Here is a 21,781-nt window from a genome sequence, read left to right as displayed (position 1 = left end):
AATGGTAAGTTGACCATTCACATCTTCTGTTCTTTTTTTTTTTTTAGCTAATAAGGTTATGTTATTTACTTTGGCTAAGTATTCATATATATATATATATATATATATATATATATATATATATACATGAGTATATAGCTTTTTTAATTTTAATGTAGTCACATCAATCTTTCACTTCATGTTTTGTAACTGTGTCATGTTTGAGAAATATCTTTCTACCCTTGATCACAGAGCTTTGAACTGTATCTATTTTTGGGTTATCTGTGACCCCACTTATATATTTTTCTATCTTAGTTCATTTAGGCTGCTATAATAAAAATGCCATAGACTAGGTCGCCTACACAACAAATATTTCTTTCTCTCAGTTCTGGAGGCTAGGAAGTCCAAGATCAAGGCACTGGCAGATTCAGTGTGTGATGAGAAACTGCTTCCTGATTCACAGATAAGCTTCTTCTCACTGTGTCATCGCATGGAGGAAGGAGTGAGAGAGCTCCCTGGGGTATCCACTAAATTCATTCATTCATGAGAGTTCTACCCACATAACCTAATCATCTTTTAAAGGCCCCACCTCCTGATGCTATCACATTAAGAGACAGGATTTCAACATATGGATTTTAGGGGGACACAAACATTCTGTCCACATACAACCTTTTCATAGATACTGCAATGTCATTCTGTCTTTTCAATGATTTTGATACATGATAGGGCATTTAAAATCATTTCAGTAAGGCTTTAACTAAACTATCCCACTAACTATAATGCTAATTGCAAAATCAAATTGACTCTGAGAAATTGCTGTATCTCTTTCCAAAGTAGCATTTGACGTTTTCATCAAATTCATTTCTAATCACCAATTTCTTGATTTCTGTGATAAAAAAGTTCCTTCCTAGTTCTTTTCCAAACTCTTTACTGTCTAATATTAAAGCAAACATCTTTTCCTTAACTCTATTTTTTTGTTTCCTTTTTTGGTAGTTATACTATTTACCTATTCTCAATATAAAACCTGGTCATTTGAGAATCCCTCATCACATCTTTCATCCGGTTAATGTCAGACTCTTGATATATTGAATGACTTAACAATCCTTAGATGTGTTCCATGCTTTTTCAGCATGCTGATTCTTTATCTTCCTAGATCTTCATTATTTTAGCTTGGGAATCTAGACTGTCTCAATACAACATATTTACTTATAGTAGATAGATCTTTCTAAAATACAAATTCAATCATGTTATCCCATGGCTAAAATTTTTAAAATTACTCTTCACTTATCATGCAGTAAGAACATGGAAGCTATAATATCATACATCTCTTTTCCCAGAACATTGAGAAATTTATGTGTCAAAATACTCCTTTATAGGTTAAATGAGTGACAAACGCTGAGAAAATAAAGTAGAACTTTTTTTTTTAATGGAAGAATTCTCAACTCTAAAAGCTAATGTGTATTTAATATGTATTTGAAATTTCTAAATAGAAATTCAGGCTCCATGTTTTCCTTGCATATCAGTATCTCTCTCTCTCTCTCTCTCTCTCTCTCTCTCTCTCTATGTATGTATGTGTGTATATATATATATATATATATATTTCAATCAATGAGTGCAAATAAATCATCTTAAAGGAGAGACAGGATTATAGGAATTAGTTCAATCAATTATGTAAGCTGAGAAGTCCCAGGATCTTCAGTCTGCAAGCTGTAGACCCAGGAAAATGGGTGGTTGCACTTCCAGTCCAATCCCGAAGGCCTAAGAACCAGGAGAACCCATGGTGGTGAATTCTAGTCAAAATTCAAAGGCCTGAGAACTGGAGGTCCAACAATGTAAATCTCAGTCTGAGAACAGGAGAAGATCGATATCTCAGCTCAAGCAGGCATGGTGAGAGATGGTGAATTCTCCCTTCCTCTGCCTTTTTGTTCTATAAGCATCTCAGTGTACTGAATCATGCCCACCCTATTGAAGAGGGCAATCTGCTTTACTCAATCAATCAATTCAAATGCTAATTTCATCTGGAAGAAAACAGAGGAGAATCTTGTTGATATTGGCCTTAGCAAAGATTTTTTGGATTTGACACCAAAAGCACAGGCAGAAAAAGCAAAAATAAACATCAAACCAAACAGTTTATGAGCAGCAATGGACACCATCAACAAAATGAAAGGTAACACATGGAATGGGAAAAATATTTGTATACTGTATATAAGTAGTTAATATCCAAAATCAGTAAGTAACTCATACTACTCAATAGCAGAAAACCTACAAATAACCCTATTAAAAATGGGCAAAGAATCTGAATAGCCATCTCTCCAAAGAAGACATACAAACGTCCAACAGGTATATGAAATTCAGGATGTTCTAGACTCCTAGAATTGAATACATTTGCTTTACTATGTAAATACTCTAGGAATTTCTAGAATTGCAGAGAACTAGAAAGTTAAAAATCTTTCTTGTCAGGTAGTATTTGTGTTGAGCTAGGAGATACAGCAAAGATTTCAAGTATTAGTTACCACATATCTTATAAGTAAATGCTATTTATTGTCTCATACATTGAGACTACAGTGCTATTCTGTTTCTTTTGGATTGGTACCTGAAGAACATAAGTGGCAGCATAAGCTACACAGTAGGCAAAGATTTCTTGACCCAATTTGACAGCCTGTTTTTCATTTTATTCAATACTGAGTTATTAAAACTCAGTAGCCTTTGAATTATTTATTAAAACTTAGTGGCTCACTAACATCTCCAGCCATTCTCTACTACATTGAGTGCCCACAGTTAAAGACATATCCTCCGTGTGGGGTGCACTGGAATAAGACAGTGGAAGACAGCTTCTTCCATCAAGAAGTCAAGGAGTCTAAACAAAGATATGTAGTCACATAGAAAAGTATGAGAAACAGAAAATATACATTGTGTGGTACTCAATCCATGTTGGTATGTGTTAATTTGTCACAAAACACTTATGCACCCAAGCATACAGATTAAATAAATATTCAGAGTTCAATTAGAGAAGGTTCTCTAAAGAGTACATATACAGGTATATATAAGAGCATATATTCTATGATTGCCACATGTTGGTACATGATATGCATCCTTGTAATGGTACATAAGAGTATTCTATGTGGCCTTTCCAGATAGACACTCACACTTTTTGATCTTTAAGAAATTGAATGCTCTTTGAGTAACCTGTAAAAACACTATTTTTCTAATATATTTCTGTGCCTTATACTTTGGCATGATCATTCAACATTTTCATTTGTGTACTTTAGTTTTCCTGTTTGTAAAATGGAGATAATGTTAATTTCCCTCTCCTGTTTGCTGAGGTTGATATATATTTAAAAAGCACTCTGAAAATGGAAAGCACTTGTGTTTATTATTAGCTTTTAATATTGACCAATAAAAAAAGAGAAAAGACTCATTTGTCTGAACATTTTGCAGTAGAATTAGCAAGGGCAGCAGTAGAGAAATGTGAATTATGGAAATAAATATAGGGAGAAGGCTTTTTAAAGATCACCATTTTTTCATGATTGAAATCTCCTAAAATGTTTTGAGACCCTTTTTACTGTGCTCATAAGAGGTTTTTTACAGTCAATATAGATGAAAAAGAAAATATTATTTTCCACATCAGACATAGAGAATCATTATCTTCAGCTTAAGGAGTCTGGGTTTTCTAGTTTAAGAAGTATCAGGTTGGATTAGGACTGAAAGGAAGCATTTAATATTTTTTTCCAATCTGTAACTGCATAAGAGCTTTCACTGAATTTAATTTAAATCGTGTACATTATTTCTTTCATTGTGCTAAATTATTTCAACATTTAATGTTTGTAAATACAAATTACTAATTTCTTACTGAGACTGACAAGTAAATAGAATTGAAACAAACATGGTATGTACTGATTATATTTGCCAAAAGTATTTCTTATTAATCACACTCAGAGAAAATAACAATGACAAATTCAAGACACTGACACTTTATATTTTATATAATTTGTATTATATGTACTTGTTTACAGGAGAGGGACCTGTCATTACAATTTTGTTAATGTGGCATCTGATTGAATTCTTCATTTAGTTGTACTCATTTACTGTTCTGTTATTATTTTTAGTAGTAAGGAGGCAGGTTTGTTTCTGTTAAAGTCATTGATCAATAAAAACTGTATTGTAGTAGAAACTTGATAGAATAGAATTCTGTGTTGAGTTCAGATATAAAATTAACCAGTAATAGAGAATTGTTTTCAGACAATAGTTATGCTCTATCTATAAGAGAAAGCAAAACAGGAATTCAGCAATTAATCAGAGAACTTTACCAAAAAGACAGAAAAAATATATATAAATATTTTTTATATATAAATTCATATATTTTTATTTTTTGGCTGCACTGGGACTTTATTGCTGTGCACCGGCTTTCTCTAGTAGTTCAAGCAGGGGCTGCTCTTCCTTGCGGTGCACAGGCTTCTCATTGTGGTGGCTTCTCTTGTTGCAGAGCACAGGCTCTATGTGCGTGAGCTTCAGTAGTTATGGCACGCAGGCTCAGTAGTTGTGGTGCATGGGCTTAGCTGCTCTGTGACATGTGAGATCTTCCTGGACCAGGGCTAGAACACTTGTCCTCTGTGTTGGCAGGCAGATTCTTAATGACTGCACCACCAAGGGAGCCCAAAAACAGAATATATTAAGCACTTACAAACAATGAGTTGTTTTTGTCAGAGAATTGTACTTACATTTATTATTGAGTCTTCTAATCTAATGATTCTAAGATGAATTTAGTAAATGTTGAGAATATCCAAATAAACTGACCCAAGGACTTAAAGCAAAGCTGGTAATAATTTTTAGGTTGATAAAAGTACTATTGTTTTAGTGATAATGACCTACAATTTTATTTTGAAAAGAAAGATAAAGAAGATATAAATTTCTTGCTAAGGCATGTAGTTAATGATAATTTTTTATATCATTACAAAACATGGTAGAATATGCTATAAGATGTGGAAAAAATATATCTATATGTATATTTATGTCTTTGGGTTTATTGGGTTTATGTCTAGAATAAATTGGCTGTGTACAGAAACAGAGGGATATATCTATTAAGGTTTTTGTCTTGTTATTATATTTTTTTCATTTTAAATCTACTATGAACTGTGAAAAACATTCAAAATAGACAGCCTGTATAATAATATGCTTGCTTAAAGCATATCATAGCCATATTTTGAATTATTCAAATAAGCTATTCAAAATTTTATTTTGTTTTTTATTTCCATTTGTCTTACCTAAAATGTGTTGGATTAATTATTAAGTGTTCACTTTCCACTGTTCCTATTATGGTTAATATTCTACTGAGGAAAGTGAAGTAGGGGTTATATATTAAATTGTAATGATTTAGGAGCATTTGGCAACCATTCAGTTTGCAATAGATAAGGTATGCCCATGAACATAAATTATGCAACTACACTGACCATGTTGACAAGATAACTGCTTATTTTTATTTAGTGTTGTTTACTCTAAAAGTTAGAGCATATCAAAAAGTTGAAGATCATATATATATATATATATATATATATATGCAACAACCACTACAAATAAAAAGCAAACCACAATAAGATTAGCCTATTTTCTTCTAGTCTATTGTATTCTATTTTATTCTGTTTGAATATTGAAATGGGCAAAAGTGGTCACAACATATAAACTTCCAGTTATAAAATAAGTCCTAGAGATGTAATGTAGAGCATTGTGACTACAGTTAATAATACTTTATCATATATTTGAAAATTGCTAAGAGATTAGATTTTAAAAGTTCTCTTCACAAGAAAAAAAATATTGCTCTGTGTGCCGATAAACATTAACTAGATTTATTGTGGTTATCTTTTGCAACATATATGTATATTGAATCATTGTGCTATATACCCGAAACTAATATAATGTTATATGCTAATTATATCTCAATAAAAATAGCTTTTCTTTCTAAAATTAAAAATATGTGACAAATATATTGTTGCTAATATTATTATTTGCTTTACAGAGTCTGTCATTTACCTTTATGTATTTCTGTCTTACTCCATGTAACAATGGACTGGTTGGAAATCTATACTGGTATAACATGAATAAAAAGGTGCATTTTGTGTATTATGAATTGAGATTCATAGTCTAACCAAATCACACATTTCCCCCTATCTTTTTAAAACATAGCTCTTCTCTTTCTCTTCCTTCCACATCTCTCCTTTTCCCCTTCCTCTACCACTGTTTCCTTCTTTTCCATTTTTTATTGCCACTGTCACAGCAATTACAGCACATCTTGGGGAGTTTTGCCATCATAAGCAGAATCATAATCTCTAAGTTAAAAAAGTTAATGAATGAACAGGAAATAACTTCCTTTTAGAAAACTTACAATTCACATCATCACAATCAAACAATTTAAATTAAAGCTTCAAGTTATCTGTAAGAAGAGAGGTAATATTTAAAATGCCATGTGAACAATGCTATCTCAATTTAAAAAATAAATTGAACAAGTTAATTCTACCTGAAGCTCATTAAGAAAACTATTAGCAAAAAAGGTTAAAGTGAGATCTCCAACAAGATTACAGAACTCTAAGTATAGGATTTATATTAAATACATAAATGACAAAATAAAAATTAACATTTTATCTTAGAAAATAGATACATATGAATCACCCCTTTTAAAGAGTAATATTGGTTTGTCTTAACAGCTCATACTTCTTTTTATATACAAGTTGGAGAATTGTATCTAAATTTTACATAACCTAATACCTTTTTATTTTTTTCTGTACTTCTGTGTTGAAATAAACCATCTCCCACATTACAAAAGGTTACATGATTAAAAATTTCACCACTTAACTAAAGTGGTGAACATGTATAATACATTACTATATTCTTGAAATGTCTTTCTTTCAAGTCAGAATAGAAGTGTGTATCTATGTACATGTGAGAACTCAAAAAAAAAAAAGAAAGAAAAAGTGTAAGTAATAGAAGGATAAGTGGTTCCCCATTATATCTAATTTGACTTAATGAGAAGTAGTTCTTAGCTTTCAATCAGTCTCAATATAGCATAATATTCAAAATAACTTTTAGAGGAAACTTAAAGTTGGAATCATAGCACTTTTGCATTTTATCCACTTGATTATAGATTTTCTAATTTAGCTCAAAATTTTTGAGAAGCAATTATTAAAATATATGGCATTGAATCCATTTTTATTATGAAACTTTTATATTTAATAAGAGTTGTCTAGGTTTTCAAGGGAATTTACCAATTTATGTCAATCATTTGGGTTCATAATTAAACACAATTCTTTTTTGAGATTTTTATATAAAATCTGCAGTTTTCTGTAACAGGAAAGGGGACAGTAAGTCTTAGATACATTAAATCAATGACTAACATGAATCCTTACAAAATACTGTTAGAAATCATGACATTGTTTTACCATAGATTGTCTCAAGTCATGCCGGTCAAATAAGCACCATGATGTTAATGGTAGAATGTATTAATTCCAGATACTAGCCTTATCCATGGAAAATAGACCTACTGAAGCTGGAATATGTTGATGTTCTTGTAATAAGAGCAAGTTCAGAAATCAAGCTTGTGAGAGTAGTACTGAGGGAAGCTAGGATTAAAGAAAGGAATGGGGATGATGTGATGAGATGGATATTTCACTTCTGTGATATTCTTCCCTCAAAATCCATTAATCCAGTTAATCATGAGAAAAGAGCAGACAAACCCAAACTGGGGGACATTGTACAAAATATTTGATGAGTACACTTCAAATGTGTTGAGCCCATGAAAAATAAACAAACATTGAAAACACAAAACTGGAGAACACTAAGATGAAAAAGCAACATAGAACATGGTATATAGTAAATGTTGGAACAGAAAATATAAGAAAATTAGTGAAAAAACTAGTGAATTCTGAATTAAAGCTTTAGTTAGTTCACAATATTATACCAATTCTAAGCAAATTCTGAGTTGTGATAAGTGTACTATTGTTTACATAAGATGTAAACTTTAGGAGAAACTAAGTAAAGAGTAAATAGGAACTCATACAATTTTTCCAACTCTTCTGAAAATATAAAATGATTTTATTATAATAATAATAAGGAACATTAGCAAAACAAAGGAAAAATGAGAAATAAGAGAATTTGTAAGAAAATTGAAAATAGGTCAAAGGGGACCAAGCTATGTGGAAACCAGTTAAAACTGCAACATTACCTGTACATTTGTTACCTGATGATATTGCGGTTTATATATGAAGATTATAGGAATCTACATTGATTCCCCAAAGCATAATATGTATATTAAGACTAATTTAAGGTTCTCATCAATCTTCTGTATGTTTCTGAATTTACACATTGACAGGATGAATAACAGGCTTTACATTGTAACTAACTTCTTGAGAAAGCTTTAGAGGTAAAATGTCAAAAGGGATATGCTCAGATTTCTATATTCAATGAGGCCATAAACTACCTGATTTTCAGAGAATGGAGTCTGTAATCAAACACTGGGTTATATGACAACATTAAGTAATGTGCAAACAGCTAGCTGAGGAAATTACCTGTAACTTTTTCAAATCCTGCTCTGTGGTCTACTGATGACATCAAAGATGGTAAACATTCCATGGGGGAAAAAATGTACTTTGGTCAAAACTTTTAGAAAAGATTACATTAAAGAAAGATGAGGTGGGCTTCCCTGGTGACACAGTGGTTGAGAGTCTGCCTGCCAATGCAGGGGACACAGGTTCATGCCCTGGTCTGGAAAGATCCCACATGCTGTGGAGCGGCTAGGCCCGTGAGCCATGGCCACTGAGCCTGTGCGTCTGGAGCCTGTGCTCCACAACGGGAGAGGCCACAACAGTGAGAGGCCCGCATACCACAAAAAAAAAAAAAAAGAAAGAAAGATGAGGTGTCTTTACCCATTGAATCCTCAGAGCCTTTCAGACGACAATGTGTTTTATAAAGCTTTCTCCTGAAGGGGTTGGGCCTTTAAGATGTGTGTGTGTGTTGGGGGGGCGGTTAAAGAAAATAGAGTATACAAAATTGATTTTTGCCACTTATTATTTATTTTTCTCTTTTCCTTGGAAAACTTACCTAAATAATGACACATTAAACATTCACACAGCAAATTTACTGTCATTTTAAATCTATTTGATGGGACTATTACCTTCATAAATCTGAGCCTTTGATTCATGTATCTTTTAGCGCTTTTATATTTCAGCATTTCTGATTTTAATGCTTACTAATGTTCCTGGCTGCTAATTTAGAGAGGTTTTTATAAATTATCTAGTTAGTCTTAGGTAGTGTAAGAACCTCACATCAATAGTTATTTTGTCCAGGCCAATGAAATAAATCACAGCACACACACACATGCACACACACACACACACACACTGAACTGGAAGTAACACCCTTTTCCCATCTGGTCTACTGTTGGTGAGACACTAGCAGTCAGGTGTTAAGAATGGCATAGGTTGGCCTTCTGTTTCCTGATGAGTAGTTATACACTCCATCTTTCATGGTTTCTGAAGTTTCCAGAATCTGAATTGGGGAAGACAGGACAGAAAAGTGCCAAGAATATAGGAAAAATCTTCTTTTCTTTTCTCTTAAGAAAAAGAAAACCTATTAGCTCATATAAGTAGAAGTCCACGTGTAGGACAGAATTTAAAATTTAGTGATCCATTGGCTCATTGTTATCTCAAGGGACTCAGTCTCTTTGTCTTTCTGCTATGCCATCTAATTTGTCAGAGAAATTACTCTCAGGGTGATAGGATGGCCTAGCACCTAGCAGTAGCAATCAAATCTACACATTGCTTTATATATATATCCATTGGGAGAAAATACTATGGTCTGTGCTTTCCTAGCAGCCATCCTAAAATTCATCTTGATTGGCATGTAACTGCTCCTGAAACAACTGTGTCTAGTGGAATGGATTATGTTATTTTGTAGAAGCCTACCAAAGTAGGTAGGCATTGTTATCAAGCAGTGAAGCAACAGAGGAGCCTGAAATCAGTTTTACCTGAAGGGAATGGGAGCTGTTATCTAGTACTTATTGTATCTTTAACTTTCTGGCTGACCATGGGAAATTTTTTCAATTCCCTTGAATAGGGTAAACTTTAAAAGTTCAAAAGTTTTTTTTTTCTATTTTTAAAAGTATAAAGATAAGATTAAATAACTTCTAAGATCTTCCAAAGAATATGATTTTGAAAACTCAACTTCAGAATGATTATAGAATTTTGATATTCAATAATTCAATACTTCTTATTACATGATAGACACTTTTCTAAAATTTGGGTAATTGATGTTCACATCGAACAAATGCTTTATATCTCAAGGAACCTACATTCTAGTGGAGAAGAATGAAAATAAACAAGAGAAATTAAGTTTGTAGTAAGTTGCTAGTAATAGGCACTAAGTAGGAAAAAAAAAAGCAGGAGAGAGATTAAGAAATGTTAGAGGGCTTCCCTGGTGGCGCAGTGGTAGAGAGTCTGCCTGCTGATGCAGGGGACACAGGTTCATGCCCCAGTCCAGGAGGATCCCACATGCCGTGGCACGGCTAGGCCCGTGAGCCATGGCCACTGAGCCTGCATGTCTGGAGCCTGTGCTCCACAACAGGAGAGTCCACAACAGTGAGAGGCCCACGTACTGCAAAAAAAAGAGAAAAAGTTAGAGACAGGTTTTATAATGTCAGATTATTGTGGCCAATTATATCACTTAACAGGTCACATGTGAACAAATATTTGGAAGGTCATGGGAGTGTGCCTAGAACAGAGAGAGAAAAGAGCTGTAGGTGATGAGATTAGAGGTGGTGGGAGCCAGATCTTTGATGGGACTTGGCAGGTCACTGTAGGGCTTATGGTAAATCTAGGTTTTGGGGAAAGTCTATCAGAAACAACTACTGACAATAGTCCCTCTTCTTTCATTTTTCAGCAAATACAGGTTCAATCCTGTTACGTTTCAGGAAAGGAGGCAGGATTGGGACAGCAAGGAATGACATTTCATTAAAACCTATGCATCTGAAATGAGTTAATTACTGAAATTTTCTGTTGTTATTGATGTTAATAAAACAATAAAATGGAATTTATATGTAACATTTTATAAACACTTAAGGACAGTATCTTTTAAGTTGCTGTTGGTCAAAAGATTCTACATAATATTAATAGCATTACAGAGTTCAAAATATTTACTGAAATAAAAATATATATCCCAAGCATTATTGTCATGTTTCTCACTTCACTAGCCACAAATATTTTTGCCTCTAAAATGCAGTGCACAAGTGCCAATTGAACTAGGTTTTGAAATTTATGCTTCGGAGTATCTTTATAATTTGATGCTGAAAACTCCAAGGAGAATTTGGTTAGTTCTGTACTCAAATCAGTATACACCTCTTACAGATTTTATACAAAATGAAGCTATTTATGCTACAGTACATTCATATGCAACTTCACTGTTTGATGCAATTTTTTTTTTTTTTTTTTTTTGTGGTACATGGGCCTCTCCCACTGCAGAGCACAGGCTCTGGATGCGCAGGCTCAGCGGCCATGGCTCACAGGCCCAGCCACTCCGCGGCATGTTGGATCCTCCCGGACTGGGGCACGAACCCGTGTCCCCTGCATCGGCAGGTGGACTCTCAACCACTGCATCACCAGGGAAGCCCGATGCAATTCTTTAGTGTAGCTTGCAATGAATTTTAACTACAGTTATTAAGCCTTCTTGATTTACTTTTATTCATTAATTGTCCATTTATATAGAATGAAATAACTCTTCTCTTAGGAAATTTTATTACTTGAAAGGAAAGGATTTTATTAACACTCATAAATTCAACTTTAAATAAAAATATATATTTCTTAGATTTATTTTCCATCAAGTGTGCTGAATCTACTTTGGGAGATTTTTCACTCTGGTCAGATTTTCCCCCGTATTCCTGATAACTAACAAAATGTCAATAATATGTATTCAGTATACCCAATCTTAATAGTTTTATTTTATTCAAATCTGATTATCATTGTTTGAGAATATAAATATAAATCCCAAAGTATCATCATTTCTTCCAGATTCTAATTTCATAGAAGTTTGTGATAGTAAAGAGTAATATTGCTAAAAAGATTTCCTGGTTCTCTTCAGTACTACTTCTCTTTTAAGTCATGGTGTTTTCAAAGTAAACATAAATTATTTTTCCAATTCCCTGTTATTTCAGTTCTTGAAATTATTTTCTCTCATGATCTTGTTTTCCACCATACCTCAGCCTCTGACTTCCATGGTCATTACCAAGATCTTGATATTTCCAGTAATTCAACACACACTCCATAATATCAGTGTCATGTATTCCATTCTCTGACCAATGACTTTTTATCTTTTTGTTTCCAATCTTCAGGTGCCCTGAATCCAACAATCCTTCCACACCTCCTGGACCATTGATACTACCATGTTTTCATCTTCTAAACCTCTTCAAGTCTGGATTCCCCTCAACTCACTTTATATTTCATTGTTAATCATTATAATCACTCCTGCCTGAAAACCTTAACTTCCCTTGTTTATCTCTCACTCTGTTGTAGAACCACAGTGATGGTTAGATGTAACCCACCATCTTTACACCATACTCATTCAGCTGAGTGAACAACAACAGGACTTTGCTGCTGTCAGGCAGTCATATTCTACACCCTTTACTAATTTTTTCACTCCTTCAGATGACTATTTTACATGTTTTCCTTTTTCCTGAAACCTCCAATATGCCTCAGATGATCTGCATTCTCAGGTGATGGTATTACTGCCTACTTAACTGAAGAAAATTAAAGTAATTTGAAGAAATCTTCTAGAACCACCAAACTGCATTCACCCACCTACTCACATCTACATACATGAGCTCTATCTTCCTACCTTCTCCTATCTAAGGACAATTCTCTATTTATACATGGGATCCTGTATCCTACCACCTACTTGATTATGTCTGTCTGTAATCTTTCCCTCTTTTCTACATCAGGCCATTTACACTTTCTATTCTAACATTCCTGTCAGCATAGAAATAACCCATTATTTCTCCCATCCTTAGAATCCATCTTCTTTGCTTCTTTGTCCATCAGTTACTACTCCATTTCTTTACTCACTTTTATAGCAAACCATCTCAAAAGAGTTGTCTTTGTTTACTGTCCATATTCTTGTTAAAACCACAACATTGAATGCTTTTGTTAAAGTCACTTATGTCCACAATATTGCTAAACATACTTTCAAATTTCAGTGCTCAACTTAATTAGTGCTTTCATCACCAAGATTTGACATAGTTGATTCCTAATCCCCCTTACTGCATGTTCTTCCTTTGGCTTTCATGACACCAAAACCTCAGTTTCCCTCCTATTTTACTGACCATTCATTCTCCATCTTTCATGGTGGTTCTTCCTTTACTCCCAAATCTCTTCAATTTAAATTGTCCCAGGTCTCAGACTTTGACTCCCTTCTTTTCAATAGCTATAACATTTTGCAATCTTGTCTACTCTTCTGATTTTTATTATCTGTTAAATTTCCATCTCAGAATTCTCATGAACTCCAAACTCGCAGCTATATTACATTGCCTGCTTGACATCTACACTTGGATGGCTAATAGACATTTAAATCTTTTCAGGTCTAAAATTGAATTTCTCGTCTCCCCCACAACCCCCACAAACCTACTCTTCTCACAGCCTTTCCTTCTCAATCAATGACAACTGTACCAATAGAGGTGTTAGACCAAAAAATCACAGATCATTTTTAACATCCCTTATTCTGCTATATCAAATCTGTTTGAGAATCCTATGGTCTCTACTTTCAAAATATATCCAGAACCTGACTAATTCTTTCCAACTCCCCTATTCCAGCACGTCTGCGGTTGGAACAGTCAATGTCTCTAGCCTGGATTTCTTCAATAGTCTCCTAGCACATCTCCCAACTTCTATCCTTGACATTTGAGAATCTCTCCTTAATACAGCAGTCAGAGGGGTCCATTTAAAATGCAATTCAGATCATATCACTATTCTGCTCAAAACTGTGCAGTGATTCTCACTTCACAAAAGCAAAACCTACAAGACCCTGTAAGGTCCTGCTTGATTTCTCCCAGTTACATCTTTTAATCCAGCCCTGACAGTTTCTATTCTGCTCACTCTCCTTCAACCATACTGGCCTTCTTTCCACATTGTTGACATAGAGTGAACAGGCACTTTTTACCACAAAGCCTCTGTCTTGAATGCTTTTCCCCAAAATATCTACAAGTTTCACTAGGACTCCTTTGAGCAGTGTATTTAATATTGCAACCTGTACCATTTCCCTGACTCTCTCAACCCACTTGCCCTTCTCTACATGTTTTTTACCCGTATACCCCTTATCACACTCTAACTTATTATTTGCTTTTAAATTAGGCTTTTTGTGTAATTTCTATTTTCACTAATAAATGTTAGCAGAAAAGCAGAAATATTTGGTTTACTAAGGTATCCCAAGGATCCACAAGTTTCCTGACTCATGATAAGCACTTATTTATTTTTAAGTAAATGAAATAACAAGAGCTAATGTTTAATGAGCACTACATATTTGTCAGGCATTATACTAAGTGTCTTATATGTCTGATAGTTATTACTGAAACTAACGTATAGTTATTGAGGTGGACGAGTGGAGTTAGGTACTGTTCTAAGGGATTTATACACATTAAATTTTTTTTTTTTTTTTGTGGTACGCGGGCCTCTCATTGTTGTGGCCTCTCCCGTTGCAGAGCACAGGCTTCGGATGCACAGGCTCAGCGGCCATGGCTCACGGGCCCAGCTGCTCCGCGGCCACATTAACTAATTTTAAGTGAATAACAAACTATATGAAGTGGGTACTACTATATTTTCCATTTTGTCAAAAGAGAAATATTGAAGTACAGAGGATTTTGTAAATTGCTCTAGGCTACACAGCTAATAAATTGTGAAGCTGGTATTCACATCCAGACAGTCTGGTTCTGACATCCAAGATTCCAACCATATATATACTATCTCATGCTAGAAAGTAAGAGAGCTAAGATTTGAAGACAGGCAGTCTGATTCTAAAGCCCACATTCTTAATGACCAACATATATTTCATTCACTGCTAGACTCTTAGAAATAAATCAGAGTTCATTGGCTAACTGAATGTGCTCTTTTTCAGTTCTATTAAGTTGTCAACAGGCACTAGAAAGAAAGAATAGAACGCTATAAAAGTATTTACTGTCTGCAATGTCTTTGAGATACAGGAACTTAAATAACTTCTTATGTTTAGGAACCCATTTAACCTATGTCTGCATTGAATGCTACTCTAACTGATATGTAAACAATAAGTACCTGTAAGAACATAGACATATCACTTCATCACTCTAGGCTGCATTTTTTATTTTATCAAAATGTAAAAAGTTTGAACTAAAATGACTTATAAATTTCCAATTTTGGATAAAATGTTATAAGCACAGGTGACAACAATGAATTTACATTTTACTTTTATTATTTTTTTACAATTTAACATGTATTATTTACAAAAATTTTTAATTGTCATCATAATCATCATCATCATCTAAATTTATATGCTAATAAATGCATTCACAAATCGCAATTATGAGAGGAAATGAATTTATAGGAATAATTGCAATAAATTCAACTTGTTATTTTTTCGGCTATGGGACTGTGATCATGATTTCCTCTTTATAGTTTACTTCCTTAAAAAAACTCATAATACATTGTTGCTATTTGTTAAATGTCTCCATAATAGTTACAAATTTTATGTTTATGGACTTTGAGACGCCACAGAATATACTGTTTTTAAATAAAGACTTTCAAGTCCTAATTTTTTATAAGCTTTAAGAAAAAGTTGTGTAAAAGTGTCAGATAATGAAAGATATAAAATTTACCATAGAGAGAAGAGTTTCATGGGAAAGCATCTGCTAAGAACTTTGCATGGAAATTTAAAGAGTTTATTCTGAACATTTTCAGAGTATACTTTTTTAAATCAAGTGTATCTATGCAGATTTACTCATAAATAATTGAAATTTAATTTTCCTTTTCCAAATAATCCCAATTTCCATGTAAGGGTCCCAAACAATGTAACTCAGGGTTTTCTCCCTGATGAGAGTACACTTTAAAAGCTGATACTGTCATTTGGAAGAAAACTTAAGCATAACTACACATCTTACCATTAATTATTTACTTCCTAATAGTAGCAGAAATTCAGAAGCTGCCATCTCACAAATACAAATTATGAAATGATCATGAGATTTTGGTCAGCATTTCTGAAACATGTGACTGATATTTACATTAGAGTTTATCATAAATATTATATTCAGTTTGCATCACAATCTTTAAGTTTGTTAGTATTTTTTAACTAATATGAACTAGATATTGCTACATTTGAAAATGGACACTGTTGACTGAAAAAAAGGAAAAACAAAAACAAAACATGCATAACATGAGAGCTGTGAGTTCAGTTTTATTTGGGGTTGATTGAGGACTATAGCCTGGGAGACAGACACTCAGATAGCTCTGAGGAATTGCTCCAAAGAGTTAGCAGAGGGGGTCAGTGTATATATATGACTTTGGTAAATGGGGTACATGCAATGAAGCGTACATCTCGATAGAAGGTTGCTGCTAGTCACAAGAGCAGATGTCTCCATTAAGTGATTATAGTGTTTTTCTAGGTATGAGTAGATGCAAGAAATTGGTTTCCTAAAATTTTCTCCTGAAAATACCTAACTATCCGAAGGCCTGTTTAGCCAGATTTTCCCAGAGCACAGAGCGCCTCATTGCTGATCTCATCCCTGAACTCCTTTTAGGGTATGTTTAAGGCCAGCAACTGCATTGGTTAGTGACTTCATTCCTGTAGAACCTGATGGTGAGTGACATTCTTTAGTTGGCAACACTAACAAAATTGCTTATATAATTTCTGTTTCTATCCTTGAAAATTTATTTCCATTTTAAAAGTTTATGTGTATATAAATATACACATATATAAATTGCATTTTTGTAGATAAAACATGGTCAAAAATCATATATATGTGTATATATTCAGTATAATATTTTTAGTTTAGGAATTATTTTAGAGAAATCACAATTTTACAAAATGATTTTATCAAACTTTGCCCAAGATTAAATATTGAAATAGATAATACAAAACTGAAGAACTTAGGCTCATAGTTCATTCTATACTATATTACAAATGGATTTGTATATTCATTTTTCAAATAAGCACATAGTATATATACAAAAACTATTGAATAACATGAGGACAAAAACAAGTCAATGAATTATATATATATAATAAAACTGCTAAAAACAATTTAACAGACATTTTATTTAGAAAAGATCTGTTTTTAAGAGTTAGGACTAATACTTAAGAATGATATTTAATTATATGCAGCATATGTATTTGGATATTTATGAGATCCAAAGCTTTAACATTTAACTGTAGGTTCAATTAATTAAATATTTCCTGATTTCATTGGGAGGGATAAAAGATAATTAAAAAGTTGTTGTTGCACTTTTCTCAATCTCTCTGTAACATAGTAGAAGACTCTGGGAATAAAATTCTAAGACTTGGCGTTAGGTACTGTCTCAGCTACATCTTTACGTCCAAACAATGAAACCTTCCAATCTCAATTTCTCCATCAATGAAGCCAATGCAATGATCCTCACCCTGAGAGTTGCCCATAAATTGGTTTAATGTGAAATAATATATAGCATATTGTTTATTGTTAAGCATTTGAAAAGGTGAAAGGTCAGTACTTATTCCAGCAATAATCAATGTTAAGCACAAAATCATAACTGTAGAATGTCAGTATAATTGAATTTAAATTTGGTTAATCTCATTTGTCATCTTTTTATCTCTTAAATTTTGAATTCCTCTTTCTTTAAATTATTTATTTTAATTGGAGTATAGGTGATTTACAATGTTGTGTTAGTTTCTGCTGTACAACAATGTGAATCAGTTATACATATATCCACTCTTTTTTAGATTGTATCCCTGTATGGGTCATGACAGAGTTTTGAATAGAGTTCCCTGTGCTATGCAGTAGGTTCTTATTAGTTATCTATTTTATATATAGTAGTTTGTATATGTTAACCCCAATTTTCCAATTTTCCTCCCCTTCCTCTTTGGTAACCATAAGTTTCTTTGCTACATCTGTGACATTTCTGTTTTGTAAATAGGTTCATTTGTACCATTTTTTTTAGATTCCACATTTGATATCTGACATATATCATATGATATTTGTCTTTGTCTGACTTACTTCACGCAGCATGACAATCTCAAAGTCTATCCCTGTCACTGCAAATAGCATTATTTCATTCTTTTTATGACTGAGTAATACTGCATTGTATATATGTACCACATCTTCTTTATCCATTCCTCTGTCAATGGACATTTAGGTTGCTTCCATGTCTTGGGTATTGAAAATAGCGCTGCAGTGAACATTGAGATGATGTATCCTTTCAAAGTATGGCTTTCTCCAGATATATGCTAAGGAGTTGGAATACTGGATCATAAGGTAGGTTTATTTTTAGTTTTTTTGTAAGTAATCTCCATACTGTTTCCCATAGTGGCTGTACCAATTTACATTCCCACCAACAGTGTAGGAGGGCTCCCTTTCTCCGCACCCCCTCCAGCATTTATTATTTGTAGATTTTTTGATGATGGCCATTCTAACTGGTGTGAGGTGATAACTCATTGTAGTTTTGATTTGCATTTCTCTAATAATTAGTGATATTGAGCATCTTTTCATGTTCCTCTTGGCCATCTGTATGTCTATTTAGATCTTCTGCCCATTTTGTTTTGATTGGGTTGTTTGTATTTTTTGATACTGAGTTGCATGAGTTATTTGTATATTTTATAGATTAATCTGTTGTTGGTCATTTCATTTGTAAATACTTTTTTCCCAGTCTGTGTTGTTTTTTTTTTTTTTCTTTTTGTGGTTGGTTTCCTCTTCTATGCAAAAGCATTTAAGTTTAATTAGGTCCCATTTTTTTGTTTTATTTTCATGTTCACTAATCTAGGAGGTGGATTGAAAAAGAGCTTGCTGCAATTTATGTCAGAGAGTGTTCTGCCTATGTTTCCCTCTACGAGTTATATAGTATCCAGGCTTACATTTAGGTCTTTAATTATTTTGAGTTTATTTTTGTGTATGGGATTAGGGTATGTTTTAATTTCATTCATTTACATGCAGCTCTCCAGTTTTCCCAGCACCACTTATCGAAGAGGCTGTATTTGCTCCCCTGTATATTCTGGTCTCCTTTGTTATAGATCAGGTGACCATAGGTGCATGGGTTTTTCTCTGGACTTTCTATCCTGTTTCACTGATCTATATTTCTGTTTTTGTGCCAGTACCATACAGTACTATACTACTGTAGCTTTGTAGTATAGTCTGAGGTCAGGGAGTCTGATTTCTTCAGATCCATTTTTCTCTCTCAAGATTGCCTTGGTTATTTGAGGTCTTTTGTATCCCCATACAAATTGTAAAATTTTTTGTTCAAATTCTGTGAAAAATACCATTGGTAATTTGATAAGGGTAGCATTGAACTTGTAGATTATCTGCAAACAGTGACAGTTTTACTTCTTCTTTACCAATTTGGATTCCTTTTATTGCTTTTTCATCTCTGATGGCTGTGGGTAGGACTTCCAAAACTATGTTGAGTAAAAGTGGCGAGTGTGGACATCATTGTCTTCTTCCTGATCTTAGAGGAAATGCTTTCAGTTTTTGACCACTGAGAATGATGTTTGTGTTTGTTTTGTTGAATATGGCCTTTATTATGTTGAGGTAGGTTCCCTCTATGCCCACTTTCTGGAGAGTTTTTATCATAAATGGGTGTTGATTTTTGTCAAAAGCCTTTTCTGCATATACTGAGATGATCATATGGTTTTTATTCTTCAATTTGTTGATGTGGTGTATCACAATGATTGATTTGTAGATATTGAAAAATCTTTGCATCCCTGGGATAAATCCCACTTGATCAGGGTGTGTGATCATTTAATGTGTTGTTGGATTCAGTTTGCTAGTATTTTGTTAAGGATTTTTGCATCTATATTCATCAGTGATATTGGCCTGTAATTTTCTTTTTTTGTAATATCTTTGTCTGGTTTTTATGTCAGGGTGATGGTGGCCTCATAGAATGAGCTTAAGAGAGTTCCTTCCTCTACAATATTTTGCAATAGATTGAGAAGGATAGGTGTTAACTCTTCTATAAATGTTTGATAGAATCTACCTGTGAACTCTGGTTCTTGACTTTTGTTTGTTGGAATATTTTTAATCACAATTTCAATTTCAGTACTTGTGATTGGTATGTTGATATTTTCTGTGTCTTCCTGCTTCAGTCTTAGAATGTTGTGCCTTTCAAAGTATTTTTCCATTTCTTCTAGGTTGTCCATTTTATTGGCATAAATTTGCTTGTAGTAGTCTCTTATGATCCTTTGTATTTCTGTGGTGTCAGTTGGAACTTCTTTTTTCATTTCTAAATTTTATTGATTTGAGTCTCTCTCTCTATATATATATATTTTTTGATGAGTCTGGCTAAAGTTTTATTGATTTTGTTTATCTTCTCAAAGAACAAGCTTTTAGTTTCATTGATCTTTGCTATTTTTTTCCTTTCTATTTTATTCATTTCCACTCTGACCCTTATGGTTTCTTTCCTTCTACTAGCTTTAACTTTTGTTTGTTCTTTTTTCTCTAGTTGCTTTATGTGTAAGTCTAGGTTGTTTATTTGAGATTTTTCTTGTTTCCTGAGATAAGAATACATTGCTATAAACTTCCCTCCTAGAACTGTTTTCTTGCATCCCATAGGTTTTGGATCACTGTGTTTTCATTCTTGTTTGCTTCTAGGTATTTTTTGATTTCCTCTTTGATTTGTTCAGTGATCCACTGGCTGTTTAGTAACATATTGTTTAGTCTCCATGTGTTTGTGTTTTTTAAAGTTTTCTTTATCCTGTAATTGATTTCTAATCTCATAGCATTTTGGTTGAAAAAGTGCTCAGTATAATTTCAATTGTGTTAAATTTATGAAGCCTTTACCTGTGACCCAAGATGTGATCTATCTTGGAGAATATTCCATGTGCAGTTGAGAATAAAGTATATTCTGCTTCTTTGGAATGGAATGTCCTATAGATATCAACTAAGTCTATCTGGTCTAATGTCTTTTAAGGCTTGTGTTTCCTTATTAATTTTCTGTCTCACTGATCTGTCAATTGATGGGGTGTTAAAGCTCCCACTATTATCGTGTTATTTTTGATTTCCCCTTTTATGGCTGTTAACATTTACCTTATATATTGAGGTGCTCCTACATTGGATGCATACACATTTACAATTGTTATATCTTCTTCTTAGATTGATTGCTTGATCATTATGTAGTGTCCTTCCTTGTCTCTTGTTACAGTCTTTATTTTAAAGTCTATTTTGTCTGATATGAGTATTGCTACTTCAGCTTTCTTTTGATTTCCATTTGTTTGGAATACCTCTTTCCATCCCCTCATTTTCAGTCTGTAGGTGTCCTTAGGGCTAAAGTAGGTCTCTTCTAGACTGCATATATATATGGGTCTTGTCTTTGTATCCATTCAGCTAATCTATGTCTTTTGGTTACAGTATTTCCTCCATTTACATTTAACATAATTTTCAATATGTGTGTACCTATTGCCATTTTCTTAATTGTTTGGGTTTGTTTTTGTAGGTCTTTTTTCTTCCCTTCCTCTTTTGGTCTCTTCTCTTCTGTTTCCCCTGTAGAGAAGACCCTTTAGTATTTGTTGTAGAGCTGGTTTGGTGGTGATGAATTCTCTTAGCTTTTGCTTGTCTGTAAAGCTTTTGATTTCT

The sequence above is a fragment of the Mesoplodon densirostris genome, chromosome 17 (genome assembly GCF_025265405.1).
Source record: "Mesoplodon densirostris isolate mMesDen1 chromosome 17, mMesDen1 primary haplotype, whole genome shotgun sequence".
Taxonomy (NCBI): domain Eukaryota; kingdom Metazoa; phylum Chordata; class Mammalia; order Artiodactyla; family Ziphiidae; genus Mesoplodon; species Mesoplodon densirostris.
This window is presented reverse-complemented; position numbering follows the sequence as displayed.